Source organism: Spermophilus citellus (genome assembly GCF_964194105.1).
Source record: "Spermophilus citellus genome assembly, chromosome: 13".
NCBI classification, from domain to species: Eukaryota; Metazoa; Chordata; class Mammalia; order Rodentia; family Sciuridae; genus Spermophilus; species Spermophilus citellus.
In genome coordinates, this window is record NC_138193.1 from 101,227,436 (window position 1) to 101,246,289 (window position 18,854).

At 50.3% G+C, this 18,854-nt stretch overlaps 1 long non-coding RNA gene across 1 annotated transcript in view; it reads right to left on the reverse strand.

Annotated features, from left to right (window-relative positions):
- LOC308632975 overlaps positions 1 to 18,854 on the reverse strand; it is a 36,708-nt gene that overhangs the window by 9,851 nt on the left and 8,003 nt on the right. The window contains exons 2-3 of the long non-coding RNA XR_014018666.1: positions 15,257 to 17,291; positions 14,556 to 14,620 (exon numbers count right to left, since the gene is read on the reverse strand). This is a non-coding gene — a long non-coding RNA (uncharacterized lncRNA). The remainder of the gene's footprint in view (positions 1 to 14,555; positions 14,621 to 15,256; positions 17,292 to 18,854) is intronic.

Here is an 18,854-nt window from a genome sequence, read left to right on the forward strand (position 1 = left end):
CTTAACCTCAACACCCGCCTCCTGGGGCTTGGGGTCACCTGCTGAAGGGCCTAGGAACATCTCCATGGGAGTTCCCAGGTGTGCACACATCCTTGCACACACATACACACAAACGTCAGGGATGAAAGGGGGAGCCTGGTTGCCCCTGTTCATCTCAGCTTTTGAAAAATCGCTCCAGTCACCAGCCAGCTGAACCTTATCCAGACTCATGGACGGGCACTTGGAGTAAAGTAGAGCAGGCAGAAGAGGGAGTCAGGCGGTGCCTCCAGGCCCCATGCACTAGGTAACTGCCACTCGGATGGATCTAGGATGAGGAGGACCAGTGAGGAGGCAAGGAGCAGGTGACCGGGCTTGGACCTGGTCACTGCCAATGGGGATGGAGAGGGAAGAACAGTATACACTTATGAAGGAGGGAGATTAGCAGAATTCCAAAATTGGCATGGGGGTATGATGGAGAGAGGGGAGGGAGTGGAAGGTCGGGGCTGAAGGTGACCCCATGTTGGTGGCTTGGACAGCTGAGCAACAGTGGAGCTACTTGATAAGGAAGAGACGGCACCAGTGCAGGGAAACGGGGAAGGATGCCTGAACTTGAGGCCTGTGGGACGTGCAGGTGGAGTTATCCAGGGGCTTATGTCCTGGCCTAGAGCCCTAGGAGAGGGCAGGGAGGCAGGGGTCTGGACTTCCTGTACTGTGTACATGTCCTGGCTCAACAGGATTCCCTGGGAAATGATCCTTGGTTCTCTAGGGAAACAAGCCCCTGTAGTTCCAAGTCCCTATGGCAAAGGGTGCTATTGCAAGCTGACATGCCACACCTCTGCACCTTTTGCAGGACAGTGTCTGCGCAGCTTGGGAAAGGCCTGTGGATATTTTACTTAGCTGACCTGCTGTGCCTGCTTGTCTGAGATGCAGGAGGAAGGGGAGGAGCGAGGTCAGCACCACCCTCTGCATCCCAGCCAGGGGACTTCTATCTCTTTAACAGTGTGGCAGACTGCAGTCAGGGAAGAGAGGCTCGTAAATGACTTTGCAAACACAGGTGGAAAGACAACTTCTGATGGAGTGAGGAGGGAGCTAAGAAGGACCCAGCCCGGGGGCCAGCAACTCCTCCTGAGTGAAGTGCTGCGGAGCTAGCAGCTGGGCCCATGCAGGTGGCGTCTGCCCTCCTTCCGAAAGCTCCATTAGTCCCAGTGTCCACCCTGCAGTGGACAGCCTGACAGGTGCCAAGCTCCTTGTCACAGCTGGGACTAGAAAGCAGCTGTCAGAGAGATGGGAGGAGCCTTCAGCCCGCCGAGGAGGTAGCCTGGGTGAACTTACAACTTTTATTTCACCGGATTCCATCACTCTGACACTCCCAGGGGCAGCAGCCACTTTTAACTCTGGATTTTCCATCCTAGGGATTCCTCCTTCCTGGTTCCCGTCCTCCCTGACCCCCTCCTGGCAATGAATAACATTATGTATGTGCATTAATCACACGTGTCACTGCTGGGCCAGACCTGATGCTAGGTGGCTCCAGAGGCCAGTACTTCTCCGACTTTAATGAGCAGAATCGCTCTGGGGTGTGAGCTAGCAGCTCTGGGGCGGGGCCTGCACTTCTGCGTTTCCAATGAGCTCCTAGGTAATACAACCGATTGCTTCTGGGACTGCACTATGAGAAAGGAGGGTGACCCCTATTCTCGATCTTTGGGGCCATTCCTAGTCTCCCCTGCCTGAGAAGAATAAGCCTGTCCATGCAGGGCAGTTCCACCATGGCCCAGGGACCCCCTATGGGACCTCCCTTCGTGGTTATCGAACCTAGTAAACTGCTTCCACCTGTAGGAGCTGCCCCTTGGATCTGCAGAGTGTCTGGGGCCTAGAGCAGGGTTCAGTCTGGGGCTCAGCCCTGCTCAGCCCTCAGCCCCACTTAGGGCTCTGGACTGCAGAGCCTCCCCCACCTTTACCCTGTCTGGCGGCAGAGACACTCTGCAGAGCCCCTCCTTGGGTCCCAGGCCTTTCTTTCTCTGGGCCTCAGTTTCCCCATCTGCAGTGTGTGGGTTGACCTGGAGGCTGTCCCAGAGGATCTGATTGGCTCCCTGAGGATGCAGCCTTCGCAGCCCCTCTCGGCATCAGGTATTTTTAGGAAGGTTGGCACCTCCCGGGCTCTGATTCATTAATGTAGCTGATGAAGATCAGCGTTCTTTGAAATCACAGTGGGAAGCTGAGAAGCTTTCCTGGTGCTGCTGTGCGTGCATAGGGGAGGGAGGGGGTCGTGGGGGGAGGGGGGAGAAGGTCAGAGGGATGAGTGGGCGGGGGAGTTCAGGGTAGAAAAACCCAAAGTGCTTTTCCTACTGTCACAACCACTCAGCACTACTCTTCTGACACCAGACAGGCCGAGGTTGTTTCCCCAGGTGCCAAGTGATTCTCCTGCTGGTGTCCTCTAATCAGACAACGCTGACACTGTCTACCTGGAGATAGTCCATTCCACAGGGTGAGGGCTCAGTCCCGCAAGACTACCCCCACTTCAGATGCCAATCACAAGCCCCAGGTTGTGACCTGTATTCCTGTTCAACTGGCTATAAATTGAGGTTCCTATGACCTCGGCCTGGCCCAATTCAATTAATTCGTGAGTATGGCTCTCAGAATCCAGGGAGACATTTCATTTCCGCTTACCATGTATTATATATTATAATGGATATTTGTAAGGATTCGGATGAAGGGCAGATGGAAGAGCTGTGTCTGGCCAAGCATGTGGGCACACTACTCATGTGGCCAGCAATCTAGAAGCTTCCGGAACCTGGTCCTTTTGGCTCTCTATGGAGGCATCATTATGTAGGCATAATGGTGATCAACTTGACCTTCAGCCATTCTCCCCTCTTGAGGCTGGAGTGTGGCAGAAATCCTCAACCTTCTAATAGTGTCTTGGTTTTTTCTGTCAATTAGGGCCCATCCTGAACCTATCTAGTGACCTACCGCCTGTCATCTCTTTAGCAGACAGAGACCTTATTATCACTTGGGAGGCTCTACAGTTTCAGGAGGTAAGTGCAGGAGCCAGGGGAGGAGACAAAATGTAGAAGTCTCTTATGACATTGTGGTGTCACAGCAGGGCTCCTGAGAGTTGTGCATTTGGGAGCGAGGGGCTTGGTGCTCAGAGCAGGATTATTTAGCCGTGACAAAGCATGACATCCTCAAAGTGGCTCTGAGTGTTCTGGAAAGGTGTGTGTGTGTGTGTGTGTGTGTGTGTGTGTGTGTATGTGTGTGTGTGTGAGAGAGAGAGAGAGAGAGAGAGAGAGAGAGAGAGAGAGAGAGAGGAGCCAAGGGGCACACTGTGGCATCAAGGGCAGGACTTCAAGGCTTCTTTCGCTCTGTTCTAATATCTTCCCCTGTGCATGATCTTTATTTATGCCTCTGTTGTCCATCCTCCATTCATTCTGCAACTGTGTATCTGCACCTGCTCTCTATGGGCCCTGAGACAGGTGCTAGGGACAGAGAAGAGCCAGGCACAGTACCTGCCCTCAGGGCTCCGAGTGCATTGGAACGGAGCTCCCTGTGGCCAGCTCTGAGCAGCAGGATGGGAAGGCGACCCTGGAGCAGGCTGGGAGCTGCTTCCTCACCCCCTCGGGGACTGCAGCACAGCTATCTGTGGACACCCCAACTTCATCCCACCGCCCCTGCCGATATGGCCCTTAGTTGGGGTGGTCAGCCGGTGGGCTGGGACAAGGTAGGGAGGATGGCTCCAGGTCCTGCCTCCTGCCCACCACCAGACCCTGGCCTGGCCCCAAGTACTAGGACACTTGGCAGCTATAGGAACCACATTCCTATTTCTTTTCCTGGCCTATGCTCAGGGTTTACAGAAGCATCCCTAAGAGTCAGCCTGGCTGTGCCAAAGTACAAAAGCTGTCAAACATCCATGGGTCTGTGGCTTCTTCCAGCCCTGGCTGTACTTGCCAGGTTGCCAGATGAAAGTTAGTACAGTGTCCTGGGCAGCTGCTCCCAGTGCGAGAAGACTTAAACCCACTCCCGAGGACTCTAAGACTCAGGGTCAGGCCCCTCTCTTTCCTTCAGACAACCTTCAACACCCCCTTTTACCTCAGGAACCCATTCACAGGCTTAAAACAGCCGTGGCGTTCAACTCCGGTGCAAGGGAGGCTGCACCATCCTCCCTGGGCAGGAGAGAAAGGCTGAGAGAAAGGCAGCACCAGGCCTGGGCAGGGCCTGGGGGCAGGGGACCTGGGAACAGTACTGTCCATTTATTCATTCATCCACATGCCCCACAAGCCCTGGGAGACACCCCAAGCAGGGTCTAGTCCTACCCTGAGTGCTTAGGAGAGACAGATGCAGGGACAGTGGCTCAGCCCAGGCCTCATGGGGCTGGTGGGGGACTCGGGGCAAAACTCCAGCCTACCTGGAGGAGTAGTTTGGGTCCTAAGGCAGGAGGCTTCCAAGGGGCCCTGCAGTGAACAGGACTGTTCTGGGGGCCATAGGGGTGTCCTGTGGATGGAGGAGGGCAGCCTCCCTTTCTGGCCCCCTCCCTACTTGGACAAAGAGGTTGACTAGAGCAGCCCCAGGGCCAAGATGCAGGACTCTGCAACTGTCCAGCCTGCTCTGTCCTGCTGGTGGGGAGGCAGCCAAACTTAACAGGCAGCCTCAGGCATTCTGCAGACTCTGCCCACCTGAGCAACGCTCCACACACTCTGCCTGTCCCAGTTTATCTTCAGACCCGCCACTTCGATATAACCCCCTCCAGCTGCTACTCACGAAGATTCCTGGAGCGAGAAGCCTGACCCCTCCCCACTGTGGGCCTAAGTTCCAATTTCTAAAATGGCCAGTGGGCTCCCCAGCAGAGCAGTCCCTCCCTTCCCTCAAAGCTTGGAAGGTTGAGCCTGTCTCTGGAAGGCACAGGCAGCCCAGGCCCAGTGCCTCCTTGCTCATAAGGAGTTTATCTGTCACTCTAGGAGAAGCAGGTCCCAAGCCGTGCACTTCTGAAGCTGTCCCTGGGTCTTCTCCATCCCCGTCGGTTTGTCCCCTCCTTACAGGCAGGATTCAGAGCTCATCATAACCCCTCTTCATGCCACTAAGTGCCCCACACATCCCCTCCCTAAGTACTTCTGAAAAGGGACACTTGGCAGCAGGGGAATCTCTGCTGTTGGCTTCCTCCAGGGAGCTGAGACCCGCTGACCCCCAAGAAGCTCAAAGAGATGGTGCAAGTGGATGGGAAATGAGAAAACTCAGGCACAGGTAGCCAAAGAGCAGGGAAGAGGGACCACATGCAGTTCAGCCCCTGGGGACCTGGTGGGCTATTGTGAGCGGCCCTCTGTCTTCCATTTGTCAATGTCCACCATGATCTTCCCCTGACTTTCCTCAGCCCTCACTGCCCAAAGTCCTTCACAGCCATTTCCCACCCACCTCTTCTCCTTCGGGGGGCTCCCATATGTCAAAGCCATCCATCTAAAGTCTGAAAGGAGAGGGAGGTGCTCTTTGGGTGGCACCTAGCTGCCTGTGGCCTCTGCCCTGCAGAGCCTGGGGTCAGGCAGCTGCAGAGCCAGGTCAGGCCCAGCTTCCCACAGAGGCTGGGGCCCACTTTCCCTCCTCCAGGCTCTGCCAGCTCACTTGAGCAGGGGGCTCTCCTCTCGCTTCCTAAACACTGCTCTCCCCATCCCTTCTGTGGACACCCTCTGTGGAGGCCATCAGCCTCTGGCCCCAGCAGTGATCTGGCCCCTGAGCCAGGCAGACTATACCAAGGCTCTGCTTCTGTTACAGGAAGTTAGGCCCTCTTAGGCACCTGAAAACCAGTGTGGCACCCTCCTTCTTTCCAAGAAGGACCCAGAATCTTCCAGAGGGGAGTTTTCTGTTCCAGAAGGTGGTAGAAGCACAGCTTCCCCATCCCACTGAGATGCCCTTAGGAATCCACACGGAAATTCCTGTCAACGTGACAAAGAGCTTCCGGGGTCAAATTGTTGACTTTCTGGAAAATGGGAGGAAGACCAGAATAGCCCCTTATCTGATTCGCTTTCCAAGGTTTTAGTTACTCGTGGCAACACAGTCTGAAAACATTAAATGGAAGACTCTACAGATAAGCAATCCCTAAGTTCTAAGTAACTTTTACAACTGGGTAATGTTATAGTAATCTACTTGATTATTATTGTTGTTATCCCTAATTTAATTTATAAATTAGACCTAATCACAGGTAGGTATACATAGAGGCTGGAACTACCTGTGGTTTCAGGCATCTGAAGGTCCTGGGATGTATCCCCTTGTGGATAAGCATGGGGATACTGTATACTGAACTGATAGTTGAACGGAGAAGGAAATCACAACCTAAAAGTGGCCCCGGAGAGATCATTAGCACAGATCCTTCATAAAGGATCAGGCCAGGGGACTCAGCCCTTTATCATTCAGAATTCCAGAAAGAGAAAACCAAGATCACAGAATGAGCCCCACTGTAAGATATGGGTCTTTGTTTAAAGAGGAACCTGAAAAATTCTTGCCATATTTCAAGCATCTAATCATAAGATCTTGGCTTCTAGATAGTACAAATGGGCAATGTTCAAGGAGGGGGAATCCAATATCTGATGCCAGAGGCCAGAGGGTTCAGAGGGACAATGATCTTGTGCTTCTAATCCTATGACTACAACAGACAGAGATCATTTGAGGATATACTACTTGCAAAATAAAAAAGGCATCTCAGCCAGGCATGGTGGAGCACACCTGTAATCCCAGCAGCTCTAGAGACTGAGATAGGAGGATCATGAGTTCAAAGCCAGCCACAGCAGCAATTCAGTGAGGCCCTAAGCAACTCAGAGACCTCCTCTCTAATAAAATACAAATAGGGGCCCTGGATGTTGCTCAGCGGTTTAGTTCCCTGTACCAAAAAAAAAAAAAAAAAAAAGAGAGAGAGAGAGAGAGAGAGAGAGAGAGAATGGAATCTCAAGAAGAGGAGGTTATGGGGTAGAAGAAACAGAGGAATTCACCCAGGGGGTTCCTGAAGGAAATCCCAGCAGGGGCTGCATAGGAACTCAGAAAGCCAATTTAGATCCCTTCAAACAATATTAAAATCCAGCGATTATAAGAATGTGGAAAAGAAGAGTGTGCTCCTTCTTGAAATGGGGAAGAGGGAGGGCAGAATAAGAGGCAGCCAGGGAAAATAAATGAACTGGACCGGCCACTGCTGGAATATACGAGGCCAACCAAACACAGCAACCGATGGGTCTGTGCAGCCGCCGGCACGTGCAGGGTTAAATGGAAATGACAGGGGCCCAAAGCCCAGACTAAAAGCAAAATGGAGTCATTCATGCTAAGGTTCCCCATCACCAGCCTGAAACTAAGCTGTTCATCTGACCTCCTGAAATCAGGATTAGAGAGATAACAGCCAATTTTCCCCAAATAGGTCAATTTTGTTGGCATGATAATGAAGTTCCCTCTGCTTTAATCTTTACACACTCACAAAAGAAGGAACCTAAAATAACCTGATGTTCGCTCTTTGGTTATTTTCCTTGTGTTCTGTCACTGTTCCAGCCTCCCCGGGAAGGAACTTTGCAATCACCTCTTTGTTCTTCTCGGTGCTTTTCTCTGGTACTCCTGACAACAAAACCAGCCTCCTCTGCTCAACCTATTGAAACTCATTCTACTTGATGCAATGAAGTGTCAGGAGATTCTAGAATTGAAAATAAAGCCAATTAAGATCTTTAAATTATTGTGCTTTTTTTGCCCTTTGGCTGCAGTGAGAGAATCTCTCTAACCCCAAAGTTCATGTCTTTCTTTTCCTGCAGCTTTGGTTTAGTGACTCAGAAACACAGTTCCTTCCCTGTGGGCCTCCCCTGGACAAAGCTTATGTAACCACTGTGCTATGAAGGCTATCTTGACATCAACCAAAGACAAAGCCCAGAAGTCCGGCTTGCAAACACTGTAGCCTCGATGATGTAAAAGAAGCCGATAAAGTAAAATATACTTGCTAATGCGCTCCATCAAGTTAAAGCACCTGATCCTGTGAAACAAGTCAGAACATAAGACTCAGATTGAGGAGCTGCAGAGGCAGAAACCGTTTTCCTCTTGCGGAGCAGGCATTGAGGGGACACTGTGTGACGCGAATGGAACAACACATACTGAGCTCTGAGCAAAAGATGTACACTCAATCACTTGTCATGGCAGGAAGTGAATAGAAACTGTTCAGAGCTAACAAACCATGAAATAAAGGTCCAGGCGCTTCTAGAACTATCATTCTAACCACCAGCTCTGTAAATAGAAGTCGCTAAATTAGTTTCCTCTGGGTGGCAGGCCTGGGTATAATCAAGGGACTTACTTTGGACTTGATATCATTGTCTCCTCTTTGCATCTTTCTTGTGCATCTGCCTACAGTCATTTGACCATTAACACGTGACAGATTTTAAAGCCCTACAGGGGAAGAATTGAGGGAAGGGGAAGGGCTTGGATGAGTGGACAGGAATTATGCAGATGGAGAGTGGCAAAGAGGAGAGAATTGGGGTTCCATTCTTCTCTTGTGTGGGTGTGTATGGAACTTCCTCAGGAGCAGGGGACCCATGGCATGACTCCAATGGGTCATGCAAGGTCGACACTCATAGTAGGTGCCCAAAGAATTTTCATAACTGAATAGTAAGAACTAGATAATATCAATGTTAGACTCCTCCTCCACCCAGAAGGAGGGAGGGAGAGTGAGAGAGAGGAGAAAGGAGGGACAGAGGGAGAAAGGGAGGGAGGGAGGAAAGCAGAAGGGGAGTAGGGAGGTAAGGAGATCACCACAGGTACCCAAGGCTTCCAGAAGACTCTCTTGGGCAGGTTGCGCCCCTCTGAGGCCCTTTGCCTTCAAAGGATCCACAGGACATATGAAGGTGCCTGATGTTACCGCCAGTCCACGAGGCAGCTCCCGTGGTCAGGGCTGGCTGCATGCATCCCTTTGGGCCTCCCAGTTAGAAGGGCTACATGTTCTATTGCCTTGTGATTCTTAATTTCGAAACAAGGGAACCCCACATTTTTATTCTGCACTGGGCCCCACAAGTCAGACAACCTATTCTGCTTGCAGGCCTGTAATTGGTGTAACAGCAACCATCTCCCATTTAAAGCCTTGGCCCCCTGCCCTGGCCCGAGGCTCACTCAGCTGATCCAAAACAAGTCAAACAAAAGGCCTGTTTCCCAGCAGCTCCCAGCCTAGGACAGGAAGAAAGTCCTGAAAACCTTGGATGACTATTGTATCACAGCTCAGAGAGACAAAGGACTCTGTAGGCACAAACTAGGAGGGAACACTGAGTAGAGAACAGTTAGCTCCACAGGCTTGTGATTGGTACTGGATGTATCTCAGGCTAAGACAGGGGACCCATGTGAGTAGAGGGTGGGTGGATGCCCCAGAAAGTATAGTGCAAGGCTTCTGCACAGGTCAAAAATGTGGTGCTGGGGGCTGGGGTTGTGGCTCAGCGGTAGAGCGCTTGCCTAGCACATGCGAGGCCCTGGGTTCGATCCTCAGCACCATATAAAAATAAATAAAATAAAGGTATTGTGTTCAACTTCAACTAAAAAATAAATATTAAAAACAAAAGAATGTGGTGCTGGGCTAGGAGAAGGGGAATGAGGACTCCAGGGTGCAGAGCCAGGTCAGAAATTTGTGGAGATTTGTCCTAAACTCAGTGGGTTATCAGTGGAGAGAGTCGATCATATTTATGAACTCAAAGGGCAAGGTGTGTAAGGTGTGTGGAGCATGGATGGAGGTGAAGACTCAAGCTAGGCATAATCAGCTCAGGCAGGGAGGGTAAGGACCATCACAACCCCTTTCCAAGCACTCTCTAAGCATTGGGTATGTTTGTTGGACAGTGACCCCTGTGAGTCAATATACATGTTTCTGTGTAGGCTGAGGTGTGCTCACATGCTATATGAGTATGAGCTGGGAGTGTGTCAGACTGTTGGGATACATGACTGTGAACCCAAGTGTTAGCAGACAATTGTCCATAGATCTCTTGAATTTCTGCACATCTTGCAAAGTGAGGTGCTTACTGTACTTTTTTCTGGACTATCTTTTCAGGGATGTTGTATAATGAACAGTCTCGGTAAACACCATCAGTGTCTCGCTCCTGAGTGAAGGGCGGGCATGTTTCCGGCTTATTATAAACACAGGTGACCTAAGCTCAGAGTTTTTCCCCTACAGGATAACTGAGGTATCACCTAATCTTTTGGACATCACCCTGTGGAAATTAGTGCTCGGAGATCTGGCACTAAAATTCTCATTACTGTTATTGCTGTGAATACTAAACTGTCCTTCATCTCTGACCCAGGAATCTCATGTCCTTTACCAGTGTCCTTTAAACCAAGTCAGGGAATTTGCTGGCTTGTGCATAGGGGAGAATCTCGGGCCATTCACAATTCTCAATAATGTGTTTCTAGATATTTGTGTTTCAGTGAATCTGGCTTTGACCACATTTGTTTGTATGTGTAAGGATTAGGGGTTTTGGTATCTGGGGAAAAGAGTGTTTCAGAGTTTATACACATTGGGAAGCCAGCCCTTGGATAGTCTGTGTCTATGCCAGAAAAAGATGAGCTTGTATTTAACGTGGGGATGAACCAGCTCTTCTCATTGAAAGACAGGGAGAAGAAATATGGAGAGCTAGATGTCTCTCCTCCAGCTGAGGTTTATGGGGACTGTGGGGTGTTCTATTGCTTTTAGGAGCACTGGATTTGAATTGGAATGACTGTGACCACAGGGAGAGGCCCATAGAGGGGCTGATAAGGGGCTCTGCTTTGTAAGATAAACCTTCTTCCCCATCCTGTCTTAAACTCATTGACTTCTACAACATACCAACGTCTATCAATGCTCAACTGATCCTAGAGCAATTCAGCCATACTCTGAGACATAACCCCTGGCTCCAGTCTTTATAACCTACTTTGGGTGTTTCTGTTCTAGGAGCTAAGCCTGAAAACCACTCCTCTGTGGTAACTGTTGCCCCTTTCCAGATAAGAGAATGGGATGGTATAATAGTGGTCCACGTTATGCTTTGAATATAACCCTTGCTGCTCTGCCATTCAACTTATTTTTAAAATGAACATTCTTTTTCTTCCTCTCTCCCTGCTCCTCCCCTCCTTAATCTCAGGGAAAACAGGATTACTTTTCTTCCCCTTCCTAGTGTAGAGTTATCTGTCCGAGCACACACCCAACTATAGGAACAAAGTGATCCAGACTTTGGGGATGGTATCAGAAGATCTCAGAAATGACTATCTCCTAAATTAACAAGTAAATTACAACTGCAGAGAACTGGGGAATGTAGCCTTTGAGTCACCCTCTGTTCCTGCTGATGGGCAGAATCACAGCCTTTGGGACAGGAGTCCCCTGTGTTTCTCCTTTGTTAGCAAAGCACTAAACCTTCTTTTTCCTTTTCCATTTTCTCAAAACTTTGTCCTCATTAATGGTTTGGCATCAGGGACAAGGACCAAGGTTTCGGCAACAATGGGGGCATTTGTAAATTCACTGCCTCATCCTGGGGTTAGCGCAGGAACCGACATCCACCCTTGAGGGACACTGTACTGGCTGCTGTTCCCAGTGGTTTGTTGGTTGGGAAGAAGCCACACCTGAATAGCCCCTGCTCTAAGCATGTGCTCTCTGTGCCACCTGCTTTGCCTTTTCTGACTCTTCCAAGTGGTGCCGGTGGGTGATGCCATTTCCCCATTTGAGAGCAGAGGGCTGAGAACCAGCAGAGTTTGGCCATTCAAAAGCAGAGTCCAGCAAGGCTTTGGGCCAAGGAGGTGGTGAGGAGAGATGAGACAGGACCTGAGAGGAGCCCCCTGGTTGTCAGAGGTGGCTGGCAGTGCCACAGAGACAACCACAAAGGCACCGATGGCTTTCTAGAGGAGTGCAAGCACAGGGAAAGGGGGACAGAGGAGGAAGGCAGTGTTTGAGAGGCTGCTGGCTGGAGTCCTGCTATGGTTTGGATGAGTGGCCCCCAGAGGCCCATGTGTTAAAGGCTTTGTCACTAGGGTGGCATTCTTGGGGATGGTGAGACTTTGAGGGAGGGGGGTATGGTCATTGGAGGTGTGCTTTTGAAGGGGATGTGAAATTGAGTCTTATCTCTTTGCTAAGACTCATGGTTCATGATGTAGCAACTTGCTCCACCATATGCTCCTGCCATGATGGGGCACTTCTGCCAGAGGTACAAAGAATGGAACTGCCTAATCTAGGTCTGGAACCTCCAGAACAATGAGCCAGAGTAAGCCTTTTTTCTTTATAAGTTAGTTGACTCATGTATTTCATTATAGTAATATGAAGCTGACTAATGCAAGTCCAAAACCTTGCAGTAGATGGAGGCCCAAGTATACATTTAGGTCCCTGTGTACCAACCTAAGGCTAGAAGCCAACTACTCCCATCCCATAGCCATACACTGCTCCCCATACCCCCTGAAGTTTGTGGATGGGTCCATCCCAGCAGGCCAGCCCAAGATCAAGCTGAGAAAGTCTCCCAGGCAAACAATGGCCTCCTTGCCTCCTCTGGCCTCTCCCAACCCCTCTTATTAACATTCAGGCAGCTCCCCACACCATTCATCCCAGGCCACAGAGGAGCTGAGATTTGATCTAGTCTGGCTGAGCCGCATTAAAATCAATTAAAAATGAGAGATAAGCCTCTTTTATCCCATTGAAAAATTCACAGGAGTACAAGAAAGACACACAGTCCCGTCAATCTCCCACCCCTCTGCTTTCCTGGGCTGCTTTTTCCAGACAGCTGCTGGGGGAGCCAGCTGAGAGGAAAGGACTTCTTGCAATGGGGTTGTGGCCAGAAGCCCCCAGGCTGGATCCCAGCTGCCAACAGGATATGCCTGCTGTCCTTGCGCTCCTGTGATCAGCCGACAGACAGCACGGGAATCTGGCCATAGCTGGGGGTGGTTGGTGGTAGCAGGGAGCATCTAGAGGGAAGTCCAGGAACCTGTCCCTTGAGTTGTCTCCAAAGGCCTAACACCAGATCCCTTTCCCCTGCTGGACCCAGAAAATGTAGACCCCAGGGAAACCACATATTTCAGGCTTATCTTTGCTTCCCATGGAAAGCTGGGCAGAATTAGATTCCCTTGCTCCTCTTTGGAGAACTTCTACTTCTGTACCGTGAAGCTGCATTTACTGATGTTTCCAAGCAAAATATGTGTGTGTGTGTGTGTGTGTGTGTGTGTGTGTATGTGAGAGAGAGAGAGAGAGAGAGAGAGAGAGAGAGAGAGAGAGAGAGATGCACTGGGACATGCACCCACACAGAGCTTGGCACATTAAGTAACTATTGAGTAAACACTAGTCAAATGAATGGGAAAATATGGCTAAAGTGCATGTGCCACTCCCCTGCCATCATCCACCAAGCAGGCAGCATTTGGTACAGTTTAGGTAGTTTTGATCTCAACCATTATCAATTTAACTTCCTTGTTTATTCAACCAGTGGACAAGTCTTTGGTAAGTCTCTTACTGTGATGAGAAAAATGTTCATTCATATGGGGGTACCTAGGCCCCCCCACCCCCGTCACACCCTGGATGGCACATTTCCTGGAGCAGGTGGGCTTGACCTATAACAGTGAGTGTCCTTGGCGAGGCAAGGCTGGAGGGGAAACACAGCATATCCTGATGGCCAGAGAAAGAAGCCTGACTGTGGATGGTGTGGGTCACTCCTCTTTATTCCTCAGATGGCCTGCCTACCCCCCAAATGATGATTTTATGCTCTTCCCTGAGTCAAGATGACCGCAGAGATGATGACAAAAAGTGTCTTGATCTGGGGTCACTGAGGTTTTATTGAGCACTCCCCCATGAAGACAATGATTGGATTAGATTTAGAATACAATTCTTCCTAGCAATTTATAGAAGGATATGGACTCAAATGTAAAATAATTTCAAGTAACTGGAGCACTTTGCAATTCATTCAGTTAGGAGTTAACCTGTAATATGAGTTGGGAAATTGCAATAGCAAAGGTTGAGGACTTGGTGTCACTCCCTCTGATCCAAGGATGTCTGAGGGACCCAAGAACTGTGGGAGGCATTTCTTTGTAGGGCGGGTGCATTCTCTGCTTTTCCTGGTGCAGGCGTATGAAGAGACTGCTGGTTGGAAAGACAGAGTCAGCTGAAGGAGATGAAGCCCTCACTATTCAATATAGTGTGGTTCAAAGAAAATTATTAATTGGTTGAAGGACTCAGAGCTCAGGGCTGTGCCACACAGAATGTTCCCAATGTAAGACCAGTGATGAGAAGGACCTTGGGCTGGAGGTGTAGCTCAGTTGGTGGTAGAGTATGCATTTAGCATGAGTGAGGCCCTGGGTTCAATCCCTATTGTGGGGGAGGGAGGTGGGTAGGCCTAATCACCAACCCTGACATAGGGGTTCTGAAAGCAATTTATTTTGTAACTTTGGAGCCCAGAGCATTTTGTTCATTGATTCATTCTGCAAATATTTAATGAATGCCTTCTTTCAAGGCCTTTGGAAAGGGAGATTTTAACAACCAGGGAAACAAGCAATCAGAACAAGAAACTGACCCATCAGAATGGACCCTGCCTGTCAACAACCAACACATCCTGATTTGCACAGGGGTGATCTCAGCCCTGGCACTGCAGCCTGGAGCGTGACTGACAGCTTACCTTCTAGTGGCCTTGTCAGCAGGGTGGGCAAGGGCTTTCCAGAAGAGATGATTCAAAGCCAAATCCTGCAGAAGCAGAAAAAGAAAAAAAGGAAGCAGAGATTTTTGGCAACCCTGGGTTCAGGGTAGACATTACGTAGACACCGTCCTATAGCAAAAGAGCCTTTAGGACTCCAGAAACCTTCCAGTAGCTGGGTGAGGCTGGTGGGAGGTAGTGATTCTAGGAGGGTTCAGATCTCAGAGGACGTGGCATGACTTGAGAATATCTCAATTGACTGGGAGCTATCAACAGATTTTTAATTGGGAGAGATTGGATTTAACTGTCTAATATTTTGGACAAATCATATCTATATTCTAATTAAAAGATGGGTATTAAAGGTGAGTATTAAGTGGTCAGAAATTTCCCAAGGGAGAGCAAACAACCCAGAATTTAGAACAGGGGTCATGGAGCATGGGATGTCTAATATGTGCCTTAAGTGGGACATTTTTCTGTCTGGAAGCAAGGGTGATACTACGGACCTGTTACTACCCAAGCTAACAGTTTCATGAACACGACAGACAGGCATGTTAAGTAAGCACTTTCTGGCTGTCTGAGCCACCCATGCCATCCCAGGCTGCCACTTTGGGAAGGTGGTGGAACCTTTGAGGTGGGACCTATGGTTATTGGGGGTGTGTTTAAACAACAAGCTTTTATTGTCTCACAGTTTGTGTTGGTGAGGAATTTGGGCAGCTTAGCTGGATGCTTCTGGGTCAAGCTGTCTCAGGAGTTTGCAGTGAAGATGTCAGCCAGGGCTGCAGTCAGCAAAGGCTTGACTGGGGCTAGAAGATCCACTTCCAGGATAGCCATGGGGTCCTCTCTTACAGCATGGCTGCTGGCTCCCCCTGGAGAACTGATCCAAGAGACAAGCCACGATGTCTCTTAAACCTAGTTTCAGACATTCCACGTCCTTGTTCGGCAATGTTCTATTTACACAGGCTACCCACCCCTCTTCAGCAGGGGAGGGGGCTGCATAAAGTACATGGATGCAAGAAGGCAGAGATTAGTGGGGTCATCTTGACGACAGGAATTCCCAACTGTTTGCACTCATTGTCAGGCTTTCAGTGTTTTAATCAGTGCCTGGCACATTGTAGACACTCAAATACCAATTTCTGAATGGAAAAAAAAAAGGGGGGGTCTAATTAGTTCATCTAGTTCAAACAGTAAGTGGGGATTCACAAAGTAAACCTGCCCTCTTTGCATTTCCTGCAAATTCTCAGGGATGTTAAGCCCAGCTCTTGATTTGCTCCTCTTGGCTCCAAAACCTGGGTATCCTACTCAAAGGGTTAGGAAGATACTGTCAGGCCCCAGCCCTGGCTGAGATGAGCATCCTGCCCTGGGCACGCGCCCTCTTCTGCGGAAGCTCCCGGGCAGCTGCTCATTCCTCAGATGTTTGTACTGGAGGAAGGGCAACTGGGAGAATTGGACAGTGCTGGTTTCACCTTATTTGCTTGTTCTACATCAGCTGCCTTCCAATGAGGACGCGGAAGCTGCACAAACATTTCTGTCAAGTGCCTCTTTTTTTGTGGCTCTGCCAGATCCCAAATCTCCATCGCAAGGAGCAAGGGAAGCAGCTGACACGCAGCCTGCAGTCCGGATGTCTCCCTGGTGTGTCTGCCCCTGAAAACAGGGCTCTTCAATAATGCATGGAGCTATTAGCACCAGGCCCAGGACGACTTGCTCCCTCCCGGCAATCAAAGCTGCCGCCCAGGAGCCGAGAGGTTGATCAGATTTCATGGGCTCCTTATAACTGATGCTCCTGGTAGGAGATTAGAATGGGCTGTTTCATGTCCAGGGATGAAATCAGCAAGGATTTGGGAGAAAATCCGGCTTCCAAGAGAAATCAAAACGTTTCTATTTCATTACAAATGGATGCATGACACAGCTAATCGCTCCTGTGAGAGGCAGCGCTGCGGGACCAGCTGCTACCTCGGCAGCTCTTCTCAGATGCTACATAACGTGCGTAGGATGCAGGACCGGGGAAGCCACTCCATTTCCTTATGTCTAGGGCATCTCTTGGACCATAGGTATCTGTCACGAATCCCTGAGAGATTAGCCTCCATCCCACAGTACTAGGAAGGTGGGTGCAACCCCCTTGGAGGTAATGGGGTGACTGAAGCCGAGGACCACTGAGGAGCAGGAGGCTGCAGCCGGCAGCTGCCATAATATTAATAGCTCCTCATTACTGTGCACGATCATATGTCCAGCATTTTGCATACAGTATGCCACTAATCCTTGCAGCAACTGGCAGTGTATTATTAGATCTTGCTACAATGAAGAAAATGAAGAAACTGAGGATCAGAGAGCTTAAGAGATCTTCTCAAGGCCACCCGGTTAAGACACGCTGGAGCCAAGTGAAACCCTAGGGCTGTGTTTCTGCCCCAGCACCAGCTGCTCCTTCAGGTCCTCCAGAAGCAAAGCCGAAGTCCATAGCAAAAGGGAGAGCCCCAGGAGGAGCAGGCCTTCCCCCATATGTGAGAAGTATGGGGCATTTAGCCAGCATCACCATGGGAACTGTCTGTTGGGATCTCAGAGGCTTCCCAGTCAGTCTCGGCCTTCATCCCAGCTAGTTTCTGTGTCTTCTCCAGGGAGCTCTGTCTTTTGACCCAGGGGTCGTATGAGCTGAGATTCTGATATATTCTGGTTACTGACTCTGAGCTCTTGGTGGGTGATTATCCTCTCTGGCCTTGCTTCCGTTATCTGTGAATTAGAGAAAATGATACCCCCTTAGTGGCAAGCCAAAAGGGGAGATGCTCAGGCCATGTAGTTAAGTGGGACTCTCCTGATTGGAGACCACACCAAGTGCCTGCCTCAGCCTCCACGCCCATGCCTTCCTTCCTCTGCTGGCACATTGCCTGTTGTGCCTAAGTCCCCAGACCCTGAAGTTTGAGTCAAATCTGTTTCTTCTAAAAGACATTTTGCATGTTGGCATTCCCAGTAGCCTTCCCTGGAGGGGACTGGGCTCCACCCAGCATTTCCAGCTTTGTGAGATGAGGTCCCATTTCACCAGCTCAGCCTGGAGCTATACGGGGCAGGCTCTACCTCCACCTCCTATCAGCCTCCCCAATCTCTGCCTGGGCATCCAGCCCAACACAAGCCCCAGCAGGGCTGCTGGTGACCTTGTAGACCTGGCTTCAGCATGTTGGGTCGGCTCTGGGGAAAGGACCATCAACTCTTCCAATCCCCCTTCCCCATGGACAAAAGGGATCTGCCTGCAGGCTGGGGAGTCAGAGGCAAGCACCCTCAGTACCCTCCCTGCCCAGGATTGAACGTGTCTGTGCCCCTGACATACCCAAAGCAAAGATGCCATCTGGGAGGGCTGCCCACCCACCCTAGGCCCGACTAGGCCTTCAAGGGGTGGACTGAGTCTAATTCATGTGCCTGTCACTTCTGCACAGGGAGATGCTCTGAGTTTAGAGAGACACTGGGGATTGATGAGGATTGGAGCTGAGGTTTGCGATGTAGGAGTGCGTCTCAGGAAATGAGGAGATTTGGCAAAACTGAGTTGGAGAGAAGGAAGCTCAGCCATGGAGCTCTGTCTGGGACACTTATAAATATTTGCATGCAAATTGTGGAGCTTGTGCTCCTGCACAGAGCTCCCGTCCCTGGCTGTCCACTGCCAGATTTGCTCTCATTACTGCCAAAGTCATCTTTCTGCTCTCTGTGTCACCCGCCATCTGCCCACCCAGGAAAGGATGGCAGTGTCAGTATACATGCACTGTGTCTCCAGGTGTCTCCTCAGGGGCCAGCTACACTTGGGCACTCATTGTGATTAAAGTGAAGACAGCTGGAAATGTGGTCCATTCCTGGCCCAGCTGCAAGCACCCCAACCTGTATTAAACACCCTGCATACGCCTCTGAGTCCGTGGCTAGCTGTTGGCTCAGAGATGTCCCGAGGATCACCTGTCCAGCACAACTGAAAACTGCCATTCTGACTACAATGACAGCACTTTTCCCCATACATGGGCCATACATAGACAACCTCCCCTCCAATGGCCCTCAGCTGTCCACTCACCAGTCACTGAGGGCCTTTGGTGGCTTCCTCACCTTTCCTCCCACAGACTCCCTCTCTCTGACTTTGTTCCCTGCTAATGGATGCTCCCTTCTATTGGGCCCAGAAGTCACTGTGCTCACAGATCTCTTGGCCGCCAACCTGTGGTCCACCTTCCCTGGATGGGCATGTTGCACCTGGGTGATAAGGGCATGGGCCATTTCCACTTGCCTCAACTGTCCACTTCCTGGCTATCCGCTTTTCTCCTCAGA